A 16,026-nucleotide genomic window follows, 5' to 3' on the forward strand; every position below is an offset into this window, starting at 1 on the left:
CACTGAATGTCCAGATAAATTGAGGCACACCTTTTAGGCAGAAGAGTTTGCAGGACTTGGAGAAACATTCTGAATTTATGAGCTGAGAACCAAACAGATCGAGTAACTGACTAATTATTCGAATTTTATTAACATCATAATTAATGTTGTTCCAGGTCTGCTATTGAAAGTGATCAGTCACCTTGTTGTGATCTCATAGCTTTGCAAAAGACAGCAGTGGGCAGCCACTGATTATACTCAACCTATTCTCCTTTGCTCAGAGCTATTTTTTCAGTAAGAAAATATCAACAAGACTGATGAGCGAACAACTATTCCAGTGTCACCAACCTTTAGGTGAGTGGGATCCAAACGCTTAATTTTCAGATGGTCAGTAATCAGATGTCAGTAATGAGTTTCATCACCATTTGTCTAGAATGATGCCCTTGGTGAGACAGTTCCTTCCAGCATATTTCAGAGTGGAATGGAGTTGGACTTCTGATCCTTCCAAGATGTCAGTATGTGAAGGCCACAAGTTCTATACGTTTTAGGTTGTATGGAGAAATGCACTAGTCATGATCAATCATCAGGCGTCTGAGAGAACACTAAGAATGGGGTTTTTTGGCGGGTGGCTGTCTACCCGATTTAACAGAGGTGAACCTCAGAAGCAGATCTTAAAACAGCACGCACACTTCCTGGGAGTCTGACACTCATTGTATTTGGGAAGTATACACCAAGATACACTGTAAACACTTTTGAGCTAGCAGAACACAGTAAACCCTCTTGTACAATGTAATTAATTGATGTTTTGGTCATCTTAGAACATCACTGATGGTATTTCCATTTCCATTTAATGAGAGAAGTTCTCCAGCTTTTTATTGGAATGCATTTGAGTGCACAGATGTTGCTGGATGTTAGTGTGAATTGCTGTCTGTCTCTGTGTTTGCCCTGAAACTGACTAGCGACCTGTCCTGAGTGTACCCTGCCTCTCGCCCGATGGCAATTAGGATAGGCCCCAGCCCCCTGTGAAGCTACGCTGGATGGTCTGAAGAGGATGGATAAATAGGTATAAGTCACTGTTCTAAAAACCTCTTTTTAGACTTGTGAAAGAAAAGTAGTTCACTTACTCATAGTTTATAAAGTACACACATTGTAGTGTTGTTGTTTTTTAAAATCATTTCTTATTTTTCCATGATGAAACTTTCCATATGCAAGGTGATATCTGCCTTGTTAATTCAGATTAACAAAGTACAGTAGGTGATCACTGGGAAGATGCAAATATGCCTGGAATGAGTTCAGAAAATTCCAATTTTCTTTCTTTTTTTTAAACAAACATTAAACAAGAAGTAAAGGGAAACATGTAAGTTGGAAGGTTAAGCTACTGAAACAGTCTCCTCAAGTACTGGTACAACCTCAAGTACCAGGATGGGATGACATGCACGTTAGAGTTCACTCAACGGGAAAGGTTGAATTCAGACAATCTCAGAACCTTCACTTGCATTAGTAGATGCTGAGTAAAGTAAAAATACAATCTTAAGATGAAGTTTTGATCCCCAAAGCTGGATCCTATATGGAAAAAAAGGTGTGTCGCAAATGTTATGTATACATTTCTGTTTTGATCAAAACATATTTAAGCCTGAAGTTGACACAATCTGCTCTGTATAAACCTATCAACAAATTATTAATGGGGAGTGCATGTATGTAAATGCTAGAAAACAGTTGTTTCCATGAAATCTGTTTATCTTCCTGGCAAGTTAGAGATTTCATATGAGTTTTATAGGTTGAGTGTGACTATGCCATGACATTAAAAACATTTAATTCAATTCAGTTTTATTTTTATAGGGCCAAATCAGAACAGCAGTTGCCTCAAGGCGTTTTATATACAATACTACAAAGAAAACAGAGAAAACTCCAACAGTCATATGAACTTCTATAAGCAAACGCTTTGGTGATAGTGGGGACGAAAAACTCCCTTTTAACACCGGTTAAAGAAACCTCCGGCACAACCATGCTTATGGAGGGGCAGCCACCTGCCGTGACCAGTTGGGGTAATGGGAAATAGGAGAAAAGACACCCTGTGGAAGAAAGCAGGAGATTAATAATAATTAATCAATTAATGCAGTGGTGTATAAACACATGTTGTTGAGAGTGCCTTAGAGTTATTTGATGTTGAGGCAGAGAGGTTTTGTTGCATTTATGAAATTACAGAACAAAACTTAATATTTACCATTTTTATTGACAACTAGAGCAGTTGTAGTTAAATATGTGCATATATAAAACTGTTGTTGACAGATCAAAAGCTTCTGTAAATCAGCGCATATAACATTTAAGCCGTAAAACCTTTATATTTAAATTTGGCTGTGTTATTACTCAACTTTTTTCCCTTTCTTTTTGATATTACTGATTATATGCCTATGTCTTTTTTAATATAAAAGGTTGATCACAAGGACAAAAGAAAGCCTGTCTCTTTAAGGTTATTGCCTTCTCCTTGTGTTAAGGTCTATGTGTCACAGAGTAGGTACAGAATAGACAGTTATGTAATGGTATAGTCTGCAAAGCACCAATCAGTCAAAGAATATACAGGCATTGGTGTAATTCTAAAAATGTGGGTTCAAATACCCTGATATATCTAATCTAATCTAATTTTCCCTTTTTTCATGTAAATATTTACAGCAACGTCTTGGATCATGACCCTGGATCTGATGCACTCCCTTCAAAAGTGTAGTAGATGGACTCAGCTGGCATCTTTCTTTTTGTTGATTTTGGAAATGCTGATGCCATTACCTCCATTGATTTTTGTTTTTTGTAAGAAGGGATGCACCACAAAAATATCTGCTGATTATTGATTATTAGTCCTGTTGATTAATAATGTATCCATAAATATAAATATTTGTCAGTTCCCAATATTGAATTTGTGTCATATCAATTTGACACTACCAAATTTTTCAGTTTGTTTTTTACATTTAAAAAAACTTTTTTCTGCCACCAAGTTTTGATCAAATATTCTCAACATAATAAGCAACTGAAAAATGAAAAATATGAGCCAAATTTTCAACATCATTATTTGGTGAGGATTTTAAAGTTGGTGCATCCCTACTTTTGTGAACATGGGTGGCCAAAGCTCGTCTTTCTACATTGTTTAGATATACATGTCTTCCCCTAAGAGACATTTTCAAATCACTAACAGTCCAACACATCAAAACCAACTTGAACAAAACCAAGAGTCAAAATTCTGAATAGAAAAACAGCTCTCATACAAAACAACAACCTTTTAGACGTTATATTTTACTGAACTAAATTAACTTTAGATTTACTCTGTTATAATGTAATGATATTCAGAAAACTAAACCTAAAAACATTTCCATGTCTTAGTTATGATTATTTGGGTATATTTATTTGGTCTACTGGATCAGTTACATTTTTTGGGTCAAGAGGGATAATTTTTTTTCACAGCTCTGCAATGATATACTGTTGAAGCCACTTTTTTCACCTGTCGTTGGTTGATGCTTTAACCTCCTCAGCAGTCTATGCCTCTTTGTTTTGAGTAACAGATTTTAGTTTTTCCTTCTATCAAAGAAAAGTTTTCATTCAGAGTTTTAATTGCTTCCTCTCTTTTTTTCTCATGCCATTAACACACTATTTTAGTGCGATTTGTCTGACGTAAAATTGCCATTTTTTGTCAGCCTGTTGTTTTTCTTGCTCTTTTTAAATTGTGGATAAATTATCCACCGTGGTAGATCTTAACATTTCAAAGTGTTTTTGCTGAAGGAGCTTCCTCTTTTCATCTTGCCTTCTTGTCATCAGTACTTTTTTGTATTTTTTTGTTGTTTTAAAAAGCTTTTTTGAAAGCTGTTACGCCCCACTTAAAAACAAAGTGTTGTCTGGGATGGGAGGTAACACAAAGTGAAAAAGAAAAGAAACTGGCTCAAAGTAGATGTCGTTAAAACATGATTTATTACACAAAACTACTAAAGTAAAAATAAACACAGGGAAGCTCTTTTCTTCAGGGTCTCCAAGGCCAAAACAACAAACAGAACACCCTCTTTCTAACTGAAAAACAAACCAAGAAATCTCTAGTCAAAAACAAAATACAGTGGCTGAGCTCCCTGTCTAGCCAAAAGACAGGAGAAAACAATTGAAACAAAAGTGGCAGAGAACCCCTACCTGCTTCCACTGTGATTAACCATTAACACTGTAAAGACACACCTTTACTCACAATAAAGAAAGAAAGCCAAAGTTACACATAGTTTAAATTCACACACAGCTACAGCCTGCTGCCCAAACCACTGTAGCTCACAGTTCTGGCAAATGGGGGAAGTGGAAGGGGCGTGGCGGTTTGAGATGGCAGTCTATATGCCGTGGCTGACAAACCGCAACACACCTCAGCTGCAGCTAATGAGGCAGAACTGGAACACAGGAAAGGGAGAAAAAGGCTCTTTCACCGTAACAACAGCCCTCTTTATTAGAATTTTCTCTTGGGCTTTCTCTTGCTCGCGCCATTTCTTTTTTTTACCTGAATAAGCTTATCGTTTTTGTTTGTAACCATAGCGCCATAGATAGCTTTGTGAAAATTTTTAACACAGGTTGCAGTTTAACAGAATGCCTATCTGCCTGCTCCAGCACCTGTTTTCTGTGTTCCCGCTTAGTTTCCAGGACCTGGGCATCTTGGAACGCTTAAAGTTCATTTCTTTTTTGCATTTTAGCTGCCTTTTCATTTCATTTGATCTGCGATGTATTTGTACGGTGTCCTCTTATTTTGCTCTTTTGCAGGCTCTTGATGATAATTTGGTTTGTGAATCTCCTGAAAGGCAACAACTTCTGATATTTGAAGATCCATGTTTGCTGGGAGGTACGGGCTTGAATTGACTATTTCCCCAACAAACTCCTTTACGGCACAGGGTCGTGTACACTGTGCCTGGAGTTTTGGTAAATAAATATTTTTCATTCCTGCCAATTTACCGTCCAGACTGTCAAGCTCTTGCTTTAATTTAATTTGGGGAGTCTGTGCAGTCGAGTAGCTGGGGAGTGATTTTTCCATTTTTATAAAGACGTGGTGGTACTTCTGGGACTTTCTTTGTTGATTTTTCAATAGGTGGAAGTAGAGTGATATTTGGAAATGGTATTTGGTGTTTGTTGGGAGGTACAGGCTTGAATTGAGTGACTATTTCCCCAACAAACTCCTTTATGGCAAAGGGTCTTGTAGTCAGCCCTTGGAGTTTTGGAAGGTAAATATTTTCCATTCCTGCCGGTTTGCTGTCCAGACTGTCAAGCTCTTGCTTTAATTTGATCTGATGAGTCTGTGCAGTCGAGTAGCTGAGGAGCGGTTTTTCCGTTTTGTATGGATATTGGGTGTATTCTTCTCCATCTAGGAAGAAGCCACGCCCTCCCAGACTTGTCATTAAAATAGCTGGATGATGTTTTTTATCAATTTTTGGCAGCTCTGCCATAATATACCGCTAAAGCCTTTCTTTTTTCAGCCTCTCGTTTTTTAAGGCTTTAACCGCCTCCTCGGTCTCTGCCTGTTTCTTTTGTTCAGCAATTTTTTGGTTTTCCTGAACTAAAGAAAAGTTTTCATTTATGTTTTTAATTGCATCCTCCCTTCTCTTTCGCTGTGCAATTAAAAAAATATTTTCATTCATTTTATCAATGGCAAAATTTGCTTCTGTCCATTTGTTCCCAGCCTGTTCTTTCTCCAGTTTGTCTCACGCTTTTTCTTTAACTATGGCCAAATTATCCTCTGCAACAGATTTTAACATTTCAAGATGTTTTTGCTTGAGGATAATTTTCTTTTTTTTCATTTTCCACTTCCTTGTCATCAAAATCATTTTGTCTTTTGTCTTCTAAAAGACTTTGTTTGGCAGCTTTTCCTTTGTTAGTATCTGCCAGTTTTTTAATAGCAATTTCTGATAACATCTGCTGTTTTTTTATATTCTTCAGTGGATCATGAATTCTTCTATTATCTATGACTGCAAAAACATTCTGTCTGTGTTTTTCCTCAGCTTGAAGTTTCTCTTCATGCATTTTTCTTTCTTTCTTTTGTGCTTCAAGCTGTTCATGCAGTTCTTTCAAGACTTTACTTTTTGCTTGTGACATTTTTACTGCCTGCAATTGTAAGTCTTGTTTACATTTTTCCTCCTGCTGCTGCCTTAATTCTTGCTCCTGACTTTTGAGTTGTTTTTCTAATTGCCTTCTCCGTTCATTATCTTATATTTGGTCTCTTTGAGCCTTATTGAAAGCCCTGTTTATTAGAATTTTCTCTTGGGCTTTCTCTTGCTCCCTTTTCTGTGCTTCCTCAAGTCTATCTTCCACCTCGTTATTAATTTTTTTTCTCCTGCTCTTTTCTCGCTTCTTTTTTTAACTCGATAAGATTATCGTTTTCATTTGAAACCATAGCGCCATAGATAACTTTGTGAAAGTTTTTAACACAGGCATTCCTGTTAAAGTTTAGCTGCCTTTTCTAATTTCGTTTCCTCTATCATGTACTTTGTCGTCTTATTTTGCTCCCTTGCCTCCGCTTGACGATAATTTATCTCGTAAATTTCCTTAAATGTAACTACTTATCTGGGAGCAAATGAGGCTTGATTTTTATCCCAATAGGGTTTAGGTAATGCTATGTGTTGGGGTCTCTGCACTCTCCAAACAGCACCAACTTGAAATGATCCAGAGACTGTCTGCTCCTTCAGCATCTCCATCATCCCGCTGATACAGGATTTCACAGAAGCACTCATTTCTATGAAGACAACAATGGAAAGTTTGTAAATTACAGTGAAACACACATTTAAAACAATATCTCAGAGAATATTATGGAACCAGAAGCTAAACATAATAATACAGCAAAAGCAAAATAATCAGAAAGAATATCACTATCAGACAGTAAAGGGTTAAATGCTGATCACATTTTGAGTTTTAAAGCAGATTGGGTAAAAAGTATATTTTTCCTCCTGCTGCTGCCTTAATTCTTGCTCCTGACTTTTGAGTTGTTTTTCTAACTGTCTTCTTTGTTCATTATCTTATATTTGGTCTCTTTGAGCGTTATTGAAAGCCCTGTTTATTAGAATTTTCTCTTGGGCTTTCTCTTGCTCCCTTTTCTGTGCTTCCTCAAGTCTATCTTCCACCTCGTTATTAAATGTTTTACTTTTGCTCTTTTCTCGCTTGCACCATTTCTTTTTCTTTTTTTTTTTACTCAATAAGCTTATCGTTTTCATTTAAAACCATAGCGCCATAGATAACTTTGTGAAAGTTTTTAACACAGGCATTCCTGTTAAACTGCAACTTATCAGCCTTCTCCAGAACCTGGGCTTCAAGTTCCTTTCTTTTTTGCAGTTTAGCTGCCTTTTCTAATTTCGTTTCCTCTATCATGTACTTTGTCGTCTTATTTTGCTCCCATGCCTCCGCTTGACGATAATTTATCTCGTAAATTTCCTTAAATGTAACTACTTATCTGGGAGCAAATGAGGCTTGATTTTTATCCCAATAGGGTTTAGGTAATGCTATGTGTTGGGGTCTCTGCACTCTCCAAACAGCACCAACTTGAAATGATCCAGAGACTGTCTGCCCCTTCAGCATCTCCATCATCCCGCTGATACAGGATTTCACAGAAGCACTCATTTCTATGAAGACAACAATGGAAAGTTTGTAAATTACAGTGAAACACACATTTAAAACAATATCTCAGAGAATATTATGGAACCAGAAGCTAAACATAATAATACAGCAAAAGCAAAATAATCAGAAAGAATATCACTATCAGACAGTAAAGGGTTAAATGCTGATCACATTTTGAGTTTTAAAGCAGATTGGGTAAAAAGTATATTTTTCCTCCTGCTGCTGCCTTAATTCTTGCTCCTGACTTTTGAGTTGTTTTTCTAACTGTCTTCTTTGTTCATTATCTTATATTTGGTCTCTTTGAGCGTTATTGAAAGCCCTGTTTATTAGAATTTTCTCTTGGGCTTTCTCTTGCTCCCTTTTCTGTGCTTCCTCAAGTCTATCTTCCACCTCGTTATTAAATGTTTTACTTTTGCTCTTTTCTCGCTTGCACCATTTCTTTTTCTTTTTTTTTTTACTCAATAAGCTTATCGTTTTCATTTAAAACCATAGCGCCATAGATAACTTTGTGAAAGTTTTTAACACAGGCATTCCTGTTAAACTGCAACTTATCAGCCTTCTCCAGAACCTGGGCTTCAAGTTCCTTTCTTTTTTGCAGTTTAGCTGCCTTTTCTAATTTCGTTTCCTCTATCATGTACTTTGTCGTCTTATTTTGCTCCCTTGCCTCCGCTTGACGATAATTTATCTCGTAAATTTCCTTAAATGTAACTACTTCTCCGGGAGTAAAATTTTTATCCCAATAGGGTTTAGTTAATGCTATGTGTGGGGGTCTCTGTATTCTAGACATCATTTTCTTTCTAAAGATATAGCAATACTACATTCTGTCTGTGTTTTTCCTCAGCTTGAAATTTCTCTTCATGCATTTTTCTTTCTTTCTTTTGCGCTTCAAGCTGTTCATGCAGTTCTTTCAAGACTTTACTTTTTGCTTGTGACATTTTTACTGCCTGCAATTGTAAGTCTTGTTTATATTGTTCCTCCTGCTGCTGCCTTAATCCTTGCTCCTGACTTTTGAGTTGTTTTTCTAACTGCCTTCTCCGTTCATTATCTTATATTTGGTCTCTTTGAGCCTTATTGAAAGCCCTGTTTATTAGAATTTTCTCTTGGGCTTTCTCTTGCTCCCTTTTCTGTGCTTCCTCAAGTCTATCTTCCACCTCGTTATTAATTTTTTTCTCCTGCTCTTTTCTCGCTTCCGCCATTTCTTTTTTTTAACTCGATAAGCTTATCGTTTTTATTTGAAACCATAGCGCCATAGATAACTTTGTGAAAGTTTTTAACACAGGCATTCCTGTTAAAGTTTAGCTGCCTTTTCTAATTTTGTTTCCTCTATCATATACTTTGTCGTCTTATTTTGCTCCCTTGCCTCCGCTTGACGATAATTTATTTCGTAAATTACCTTAAATGTAACTACTTATCTGGGAGCAAATGAGGCTTGATTTTTATCCCAATAGGGTTTAGTTAATGGTATGTGTTGGGGTCTCTGCACTCTCCAAACAGCAACAACTTGAAATGATCCAGAGACTGTCTGCTCCTTCAGCATCTCCATCATCCCGCTGATACAGGATTTCACAGAAGCACTCATTTCTATGAAGACAACAATGGAAAGTTTGTAAATTACAGTGAAACACACATTTAAAACAATATCTCAGAGAATATTATGGAACCAGAAGCTAAACACAATAATACAGCAAAAGCAAAATAATCAGAAAGAATATCACTATCAGACAGTAAAGGGTTAAATGCTGATCACATTTTGAGTTTTAAAGCAGATTGGGTAAAAAGTATATTTTTCCTCCTGCTGCTGCCTTAATTCTTGCTCCTGACTTTTGAGTTGTTTTTCTAACTGTCTTCTTTGTTCATTATCTTATATTTGGTCTCTTTGAGCGTTATTGAAAGCCTTGTTTATTAGAATTTTCTCTTGGGCTTTCTCTTGCTCCCTTTTCTGTGCTTCCTCAAGTCTATCTTCCACCTCGTTATTAAATGTTTTACTTTTGCTCTTTTCTCGCTTGCACCATTTCTTTTTCTTTTTTTTTTTAACTCAATAAGCTTATCGTTTTCATTTAAAATCATAGCGCCATAGATAACTTTGTGAAAGTTTTTAACACAGGCATTCCTGTTAAACTGCAACTTATCAGCCTTCTCCAGAACCTGGGCTTCAAGTTCCTTTCTTTTTTGCAGTTTAGCTGCCTTTTCTAATTTCGTTTCCTCTATCATGTACTTTGTCGTCTCATTTTGCTCCCATGGTGTCAAAGTTTTAAGTTGGGTTCTGTGTTCTAAGAGACAGGAAGCAGTTTGTCAAATTAAATGGTTGTTGCGCCTTATGTATGGACATAGCTTCTTGTGTACCCCAAGGGCCAGTTTTGGGGCCAGAATTCATTAACTCGTCCCCAACCCCCGGGCCAAAGACCGGTGCCAGTCTGTGATTCGTTTGTTGAGGCTCAGGTGTGATTAAAAACCCTGGTTTTCAGGGTTTTTAATCTTTTTTTTTTTTTTTTTAATCATTTTTATCATTAACTCTGTTTCCCTGGGTCTTTTCCCGAGTGTTATGAATAAATCTTTTTTTTGGGGGGGGGGGGTTACCAGTACTGATTTTATTTTGTTGTATTTATCTGCGACACCTTAAAGGCCGGTCTCTGAAAATATTGTTGAACAAACTGGTCCGTGTCGCAAGAAGGGTTGGGGACCGCTGCTTTAGCTTACACATCAATGACATTTGTAAATCCTAAACAAGGCAAAGCAGGTAATAGACGGGACGTCACTCTCTACTTTTCAGTGGTTTTACCTTACTTAAGCTGTTTTCCAGAGGTCTGGGGCAATAACTGCAGATCTAGTGGAATTCCAAACAGCACAAATTCTGTTTAAAGCAAAAAAATAAGAACTACCAGGTAATATTCAGAGTATTGTTTTGGGTTTTGTTTTTTTGTTTTGTTTTTTAAGAGAAGGAAGTTATAATTTAAGGGGGTTTTGTAAATTAAAATGTGAATGTATGTACTACCAGAAAAGGTTTTTCTGTGTGGAACAGTTTGAGTATGGAGTTGAAGGAATGTCCAAACATAAAGGAGTTGAAAGAGTTATAAAGATATGATCTTCATGAGTTATAAAGAAAGGGAAAATGTTGAAATTCTGTGAATGTCTCTGTTTAGCACATTTTATTCTTATTGGATTGTACAATTAACTTTTCAAAACTGGAGGTACTGGTGTGGAAGCAAAGTTATAGAATGACAAAAACATAATGCTATGATGTAGTGTTTATATTATATTAGAAATATCATTATTATTATTACTGCAGTTTATATCAGTAAGGAAGCTTATTAAATATTGACCGATAACTTGTGGCAAAGGGTTGGGATTAAACAAGTGTGTACTTCTTCCTGCTCTTTTTCAATTCAATTCAACTGAGAACTGGTGAAGCAACATTGAAATGTATTAGATTTATTTTGTATAGCATTTTTTTTTCTTCTTTTCTTTGCTAAATGAACTTTGAATGAATGAGCAAATTGTTTACATAATCGAAATAAATTAACAAACACTTCCTTGTCATCAATATTTTGTATTGTCTTTTTTCTTCTAAAAGATTTTGTTTGGCAGCTTTTTCTTTGTTGGTATCTGCCAGTTTTTTTAACAGCAATTTCTGGTAACACCTGCTGGGTTTTTTTTTTAATATTTTTCAATGGATTGTGAATTTTTCTATTGTCTATGACTGCACAAACATTCTGTCTGTGTTTTTCCTCAGAATTTTTTTTAAAAAACCCGTTTTTTTGCAGTTTACTTTTATTTGTTTAACTGCTTACTAAATGTTTGAGGTGTGGAATAAACTGCAATGAAGTTTGAAAATAAACTATGGCTGTGTGTGGTTGGAGGATGTGTTAGTGCCACGGGGGTTGCAAAGCTTTTCTTGTAAAACAAAGGGGGACCTAGCAAAAAATGTTTGGGAACCTCTGCGGTAAGTGAAGGTGAGGTGTCTATGAAGTGTTCAGCAGTCTGGACAATGGGAAGAAACTGACATTCCAGGGGCAAAACATTGCAATGAGGTGTTTAGGAAGCATCTAACAGCAAATGTTTTTGTGCTGTAAGAACTGTGCAGCTGCTAACAAAAACTTCTCTGTATATCCAGCAGGTGGAACCATGCCCGTGGATCCCAGACACCATATTAGCACGTGTTTCACCAGAAAATAAATGCTGTTCTGCGATTTATCAGCTAATGCATTTTTCAGTATAAAAGCTGATCCTGCTCGTCAGTTTTGGTTTGCTCTCTTTTTCTCCAGACCCGTTTTTATTTTATTTATTTTTTTAAACAGTGCACTTGAAGAAAGAAGAACCTATCAGGTTTCATCCCACCGGAGGAATCGTCATTTTTGCATACATTTATAATTTGATGATCTGTTCTCATTTTAAGCAGGCCTGAATTGCTGAGTTTTTAATTCTGTGTGGCAGGCAGTGTTGGGCAAGTTACTTTGAAAAAGTAATTAATTATAGTTACTAGTTACGTCTACAAAAAAGTAACTGTTACAAGAATCTAAAAGTAATTAATTACTTTAAAAGTAACTATTGCATTACTTTAAAAAAAAAAAAAAAGTTTAACCATGGGGTCCAGGGTATAATTGGCCATTTTTAACTACTTTTGATTTTCCCTCTACATTTCACCTTTAAAAACTATTTACTTTGCCTTGTTTGGTATCATTGTTTTCAGCACAACCTCACGTGTCTGAATTTACAGTTATGTTTTCATTTTGACATACTGTATCCGGTCGTTAAGTCTGACATCACTAGCCGTGTCTGGGCCTAAACTCCGCTGCAGGTCTATATATCAAATGATCACTATGGCATTACTGAGAGTTGAAAAACTGTCTAAAGTCTTTCATCTTTAATAAAATGATCAGCGTTCTGCTCTACCAGGTGTAACAATTGAGTTTAACATCCAGGCATCCATAAAAACGTAATTTATGACATTTAACGGAGTTAGAAGTTAGCAGGAAGTTAGCTCGCTAGCTTCTATTTAAATACATGATATAGCATGTCCTGACTGCGGGGTTTTGGAAACAAATTAAAACGTACAGCTCTGTTATCACTTCCTACATAAATGAAAAGAGAAAACTAAACAGCAGTGATGTTTGTAGGGTTACTGAAGTTTAGCTAGCTGGTATATAATGATGTGCTACGTGACCGCTAGCGACACAGCTATGTTAGCATAATATAAACAAGCTAACTTTTTTCCCACTCGATAAAAGTTAACGTGAGTGTTCCCGGTGGTCAGGAACAAATGTAATCGCATGGCAGGATGCTGTAAAAGGACCAAACTTCAACCAGGAGAACAACTGAGATAATCCATCCACAATACGAGGTTAGTCATTCATATACTGCTGCATGGGCTGGGCTGTAGTTACATCCTAAGGTTTTAAAAACTGAGCTTAAATAAATGATTAGCGGTAATAAAAGCCGAGGGAGGGCAACAGTGATCACTGACTGTTTTAGGAGCTTTTTGAGATTAAATAGAAGAAAATACAAAACATTATATATATATATGTATATATATGTATATATATATGTATATATATGTATATATATATATATATATACATATATATATATATATATATATACACACACATTATGGTTGAAAATAACATTTGTTTTTGGAGGTTATTTAAACATTTTATGATATATTGTGTAATATATTGTGTATCGTGATATAACAGAAAAATATAATATTAGATTTTTCTCATATCACCCAGCCCTACTCTAATGTGCATGTCGTCCCATCCTGGTACTTGAGGTTAAATACGCAGCCAGGCAGACCTCACTGTGCATTTGGAAGTTTATCATGGAAAATTTTTATGATTTAAGAAACAAAACAAAAAAAGAGAAGAGGTTTTTAGAACAGGGACTTATACCTATTTATCTATCCTCCTCAGATCATCCAGTGCAGGGTCACAGGGGGCTGGGGCCTAACCTAACTGCCATCGGGCGAGAGGCAGGGTACACTCTGGAGAGGTTGCCAGTCGGTTCCAGGGCAAACACAGAGACAGACAGCAATTCACACTAACATCCAGCAACATCTGTGCACTCAAATGCATTCCAATAAAAAGCTGGAAATACCATCAGCGATGTTCTAAGATGACCAAAACATCAATTAATTACATTGTACAAGAGGGTTTACTGTGTTCTGGAAGCTCAAAAGTGTTTACAGTGTATCTTGGTGTATACTTCCCAAATACAATGAGTGTCAGACTCCCAGGAAGTGTGCGTGTTGTTTTAAGATGGTTCACCTCTGTAAAATCAAGTAGACATCCACCCGCCAAAACGCCCCATTGTTAGTGTTCTCTCAGATCATCATTTTTCCATACAACCTAAAACTTGTACAACTTGTGGCCTTCACATACTGACTTACATCTTGGAAGGATCTAAAGTCCATTTGCTCTGAAATATGCCTTGAGGAACTGTCTCACCAAGGGTTCAAGTTCTTCTTCTTCACCTTGACTGATGGATTTGATCTTGAAGAAGTCAGAACAGACTCTGTACTTCTTCCTACAAAGTTAAAACTAAAGACTACAAAAATAAAGGACTAAACTCACCTAAAAGTGCTGCTTTTTATTTTTAAAGGGTTAAAGTATTTACTTACCAAAGGCCACTTATTTCTTCATTTTTCCTCTTGACAAAATGATTGAGGCAAACATCTGGTTGTAAGAAAACAGCTGGCTTAACTTGTGTGTTCATTCATAATTTAGATTCCAAGATTGTAAGAGTGCAATATCACCCGTTGATTCAGCTAAGTTGGACCAACAATAAGTCCTATAGGGAAGTTGTTGACTCAACTTGAATTTATGTGTTATCGTTACCGATCTTCAGAGATATTAAGAACACAGTGTTAATTGTTATCACAACCAGTTCCAGTTATAAATCGTTAGGTGAGGAATAATAATAATAAAAAGGCACAATTTCATCATTCATTTAAATTAATGTTTTTGCAGTGCAGATTACCACAATGCAGCAGCAAGCCTGAACTAGGGCTGAACACTTCAATTTTGAGGGAAGAACTTAGCCATGAATTGTTTTTGATTATTCTTCTCTTTTCTTGGTGTGATTACAAGAGCTGTTTTGTGGAGTCCAAAAGCTGCCAGGAGATTCAAAATAGACATGTACACAGACTTACCTGATGGATCAATAATCCAAAAAGGATCTGTATAGTTTTAATTGAATTATGGATCATACTAGTATGTCCAGGTTTGATTCACCAACATTTATCAGATTAACAAGAACCACAGCATTTCTGGAATAAATTCAATTCTGCCATCGTCTCATACAAACTATATTTGTATGCATTGCTATTCTTTTGTGCAAATAAATATAAAATATCTAAACATAACCCCACTTCTTACCTCATGAACAATTTCATAACAAGTCTCACAGCGCCTTATGGCCAGCATCCTCCGAAACATTGTGTCATCCTTCCCAAACCTGCCCGTAAAACCATTAGTTCCTCAGAGGGTTTAAAGTGGTGTTGTTTTGGTGCTTGACCTATTTTGGACAACCATGAGAGAGGTCTGTGTTTCTGTTTTTAAATAGTCCAGAGGAGGAAAAGGGAAAAAGAAAAAGGCTGTAGAGGAAGCATCTCTGTTGATAATTTCCTCCTTATCTTTTGCAGACAAAGCCAAATGTGTAAATATAAATATTTAATTAATCTCAAAGTTGAACAAGTTAGAATAACTATACCACTCAAATGCATATTCTTTAAATAACATCTAAACCTGGACATATTTTGCTGAATGGAAGTCTCAGAAGATGCTTGTGTAGGTAGAGCTGGTTCTTGTAGTGTGTTCAGCCTTGTATCACTAGCTGACCTTCGCCGTCTGACTGTGATCCTGTGCTTTAAAACATTCAACATAATTAGTCACCATCAATTACTCTCGTGAAATATGACAATCATCAATGCTCCATAAGTAACATGTGTGGACATATGTACACACACATACATATTTAATTTTTTTTTTTCCCCATTTTAATTTTATTTATATAGCTTGATATATGAGAAAGCACGATCAGCAAGCACTTGGTGACAGCAGGAAGGAAAAACTCCTTTTTAACAGGAAGAAACCCCCGGCAGAACGAGGTTCAGCAAGTGAACTGTAGCCTTCATTTGCTGTTCTTAGCTCACAGTAGTTTTCCATTGCTGTGGCCCATCTGCTTCAAGATGTTTCAATGTTCCAATGTTTTCAGAGATGCTCTTCTGCATACCTTGGTTGTTACAAGTGGTTATTAGACTCACGGTTGCCTTCCTATCAGCTCAAAGCCATCACCTCTGACGTCTAGCATCAATAAAGGATTTTCACCTAGAGAAGTCAAATCACATCAAATAAATTCACTTTTATTGTCACATCACATGTGCTGGTACACTGGTACAGCACATGTGAGTGAAATGTCAGACAGGAAGTTAAGGATCCAGCTGCAGAG

General features: G+C 36.4%; 1 long non-coding RNA gene across 1 annotated transcript; it reads left to right on the forward strand.

Moving 5' to 3' along the window:
• The first annotated feature begins 265 nt into the window (after positions 1 to 265).
• Positions 266 to 3,259, forward strand: LOC148097896 (uncharacterized). Its single transcript, XR_015716684.1, has 4 exons — positions 266 to 333; positions 413 to 490; positions 939 to 1,042; positions 2,650 to 3,259. It is a non-coding gene; the product is annotated as an uncharacterized LOC148097896 (long non-coding RNA).
• Positions 3,260 to 16,026: the final 12,767 nt, after the last annotated feature.

This window comes from Neolamprologus brichardi, chromosome 17, assembly GCF_056152115.1.
Source record: "Neolamprologus brichardi isolate AB-2024 chromosome 17, ASM5615211v1, whole genome shotgun sequence".
In the NCBI taxonomy this organism is placed as follows: domain Eukaryota; kingdom Metazoa; phylum Chordata; class Actinopteri; order Cichliformes; family Cichlidae; genus Neolamprologus; species Neolamprologus brichardi.